A 3,746-nucleotide genomic window follows, 5' to 3' on the forward strand; every position below is an offset into this window, starting at 1 on the left:
GTGTCTGACTTTTAAAATATTGCTTAAGTACATACTTTCTAATATATAATTTTCTTAGACTGTGTGTACATATGTATATGTATCTCTATCTCTGTCTTTCTATCGATCTATACATATGCAAGCCCTTTGTCAGGGCAGGGGTACCATTGCTAGACCGTGAGGTAAGGGATTGGGGACTCAGATATCTTTCTTCTCTCCACAAAGGGGAAAATATGCATCTTCCTCTCTTTGGGGATTTGATGCTGGAAGAAACAAAGATCAAAGAGTGGCACACAGACGACTCTAAACCAGGTAACATTTGACCCAGGTGTGAGCCAATGTGTGCCAGGCAACAGAGCAGAGCTTGGCACCCCAGTGCACTCTGGAAGTGGGATGGCCGTGTCCATCTGAGCTGTAGAGGTTGCACAGAAGGGAAGGGACCCAGAGGTGTGACCCTCCGGCGAGTGTACCAGGATGGCAGGCACCCGGGCAGGAGCAGAGGAGCTGGGGCTGGCCTTGGCGTCTCCAGGCAACTAGAAAGCTCTGTCCCTGGATGACCACTGCTGCGCTAGGTGAATAGTCTTCCTGCTGGGCCAGGGTTTAGGGAAATGCTGGCCCCTCTGCCCTCTGCATTTGCATTTCAACTCATCCTTTGGCAGGTCAACTATTTGCATAATATGTTTGGGGCCAGGCCTACTGTGCTGCATCCTGGCAAAGGCGTGGACGCCGCCCTTGGCCCTGAAGGGTGTGGAAGCCTGTTGAGCAGCTCTCCCCCAGGAGGGCTGAGCTCAGGGATTTCTGCAGGTTTCTTTTGTCAAACCCCATCCTTTTCATGGATGACAGGGTCTCAGCTGCCCTGGCATCTCACGGTCAGCTGTCCTGCCCGTGTTCCCCTGAGGACAGACGCCAGGTGGTTCTGAGCAGATTGGCCCGATTTCATTACTCACCAGGGTACCCAGCGTCAGCACAACCCGCCCATCTCTGAGATCATGTCTCTGTTCCACAGAGCCGGGGGTCCCCGGGGGCCACCCCAGCTCTCTGCTGTCAGCCCGGAAGGGGCCACGCACTGACGGGCAGTTTTCCCTCTCCTTCCTTTCACGTGGGATCTTGCGGGCTGGACGGGGAAGGGAGAGAAGCGGTCGGCTTACTTGCTTGTCAGCTTCTCCAGGGGCAGCCGAGACATAATCATCTGTGCTCACAGGGTAGAGTAAACCCCAAATGTGGCCTCACTACGGGGTGGAGACCATAGGGTACCACCCAGCCCTGGCAGCGTGGGCAGTGCCCTGTGACAGACTCCCAGGCCCGGGCCTCCAGGCCAGGAGGCGCTCCCTCCAGGACATGCCCCAGGCAAGGCCACCGAGGACACCACACTGATCTGCTCAGCGGGGAAAATGGGAGCCTTGGAGGAAAACAACTTTCAACGTAATTTATTGTAATTTCTTGTTGTTTTTTTAATTGATTTGAGAGCGAGGAAGGGAGAGAGAAACATCTATCGGCTGCCTTCCGCATGAATCCTGACCGGGGATCGAACCCATAGCCCCGGTATGTGCCCTGATCGGGAATGGAACCGCCTCCTTTTGGTGTGCAGGATGATGCTCCAACCAACCAAGCCACACCAGCCAGGGCAATTTATTATCATTTCTTAATTTCAATCTCCACTGCCTACATTCCTAAAAGGGGAAAGGGGGCAATTCCAGCCAGACCCAGTTTCAGGGTCCGAGTCGATGGCCCCATGGAGGCTGATGGCCAGGTAAAGCTTCCTGACCAGAGGTCTTTAGAAATGCTTCTTTTGGGGGAATGTTCTAGAATCACGGGAAGAGAGAACAGTGTGGGGGCCTGGAATGGGGCACAAAGGAAGGAAGACCGGCATCCCAGCCTAGGGCCCGGCTAGGGGCAACCGTGGAACTGTTTCCTTCGACGATAAGAAAACCACCGGCTTCGCATCCAGGAGGATGGCACACGTCCATCCACAGACCCTCCCGCCTCCCCTCTGTGTCCCAGTGTCGCCAGAGAATCAAACCTCCCCATGGCTTGTGGGAGCGAGTTTCTCGGGCTGCTGCTGAAATGAGCACGTTCCGAAGCCCCCACGGGAGAATGAGACGGGGTAAAGGGCTTTATTGGCGTGGAGTTACCTCCCTTGGGGTCCCAAGTCCCAGACCCCGTAAGCTAGTCCTGAAGGAGGTGCAACTGGGGTCCCAGCAGAGCCAAAAGCAAGGCCCGTGTCCAGAGCTTCGTCCCATGTTCCAGCCGGGCCCGGTTCCACATGCAGGTGAATGAAAGCCCATTAGTCCATTGTGTGGGTCCCACATGCCGTGAGTCACATGGCGAATGTAGGGAGCACAGCCCCCCACAACAGGAGTCATAGGGGCTCAGGCAAACTGGAGAGGCAAGAGCCGAGAGAGCGTGCTCCTCTGTCCAGAAGTTTAAATATTCAGGTCTTCTCCCTCCATTGCTAGATTAGTATTAAAAAGAACTGCTGTTGCTCTACCTGGTTTGGCTCAGTAGATAGAGTGTTGATCCTTGGTCTGAAGGATCCTGGGTTCGATTCTGGTCAAGGGCATGTACCTTGGTTGCAGGCTCGATCCCCCAGGCCCTGGTCGGGGCACGTGGGGGAGGCAACCAATCGATGTGTCTCTTTCACGTAGATGTTTCTCTCTCTCTGTCTCTCCCCCTCCCTTCCACACTCTCTAAAACAAAGAGCCAATGGGAAAATATCCTTGGGTGAGGATGAACACCACCACCACCAGCAACCAAAAAAGAACTGCTGTTCACTAAACACAGACCACCTGCTGAGGGTAAGTCTCAGAAGTGACATCGGCATAGAGGATGGCCAATTATAAGTTAAAGGGTGCCATGGGTGGTCTTTCAATGAAGTGACTAGTCCTGTGTGTGACTGGACCTAAGTCTAGACCTTCACAGGCGATCTCAGTTGGCTAGAACAGCGGTCACCAACCGGTGGTCCTCGGAACCAGTGGTGGTCCCTGAGGTCCGAAAGGTTGGTGACCGCTGGGCTAGAGCACAGTATTGATGAGCTTAGTGTTGCAGACATCCCAGTCTCAAACAGCCTCTCATCGAATCTAGTTGTATTCTCTGGCTTCCCTCACAACGGAGAAGGAAGAGGGAATAACACCATCATTTATTCTATGTCAAAGGCTTTCCCGACATAATTACATTTAAACTTGACAGCAACCTTGTGGGATAAGAGCTATGATTATCGCAGTTTGATGGGCCCCATGCTATTAAGCAACTTGCCCAAGTTAAACACACACACACACACACACACACACACGAGTAAATAATGAAACCATCATTGAGCCCCGGGTCTGATGTCTGATTCAAATCTTGCCACGAGTCTTTCGCAGAATCCAGGATCTGGAAGGGACTTGCATCATCATTCTAGACTAACTCTACTGCTATGCTTGAGAGGCAGAGACTGGAAGAGGTTAAGGGGCTGATCAAAATAGCTCAGCTATTAATGGTGTGACCCAGATTGGCTTGGGACTTCTGGTTTGATTTCCTTTTCTCTTCACCACTTGAGACAGTGAAGCCTGACTTTGCGCATCCCCTCACAATCCTGGAAAACCAACTCAAAAGTTCGTGAGGATTCTGATGATCGACAGAATTGTAATCTTCCTGGTTAAAGACATTCCATTAAAAAAAAAATACAAATGACTTCCCTGCCAGCTTTTGTGCCAATGGATGCTTTCACTGGGCTGAGAAGGAGGAGCACGTGGTGGGGACGTGGGGGTGGGGCGCCAAATACAGCT

Source organism: Myotis brandtii, unplaced genomic scaffold (assembly GCF_000412655.1).
Source record: "Myotis brandtii unplaced genomic scaffold, ASM41265v1 scaffold636, whole genome shotgun sequence".
In the NCBI taxonomy this organism is placed as follows: domain Eukaryota; kingdom Metazoa; phylum Chordata; class Mammalia; order Chiroptera; family Vespertilionidae; genus Myotis; species Myotis brandtii.